The sequence below is a fragment of the Brassica oleracea genome, chromosome C6, assembly GCF_000695525.1.
Source record: "Brassica oleracea var. oleracea cultivar TO1000 chromosome C6, BOL, whole genome shotgun sequence".
NCBI lineage: Eukaryota > Viridiplantae > Streptophyta > Magnoliopsida > Brassicales > Brassicaceae > Brassica > Brassica oleracea.
Window position 1 is genome coordinate 9,546,754 of NC_027753.1, and position 259 is coordinate 9,547,012.

Genomic DNA, 259 nt, shown 5'->3' on the forward strand with positions numbered 1-259 from the left:
GTATTAACTTAGTAAATTTTGTGTGGCCCAAGCTGTGAATGAGAGTTTTGCCCTCATAAGTTATGGTCTATCAATCAGCTATTTGCGTTTTAAAATATTTCGGCCAAGCCGTTTTTGGTATGGACATGTATCACATAATTGTCCACACTTAACCCTATGAACATACCATAATCATTTAAACGCTTGGGACATGTATTCACCAGTATTATTTAGACATATAGTCTTTATTTATGAAAAAGGGGCTCGTAGCCGTTTTACT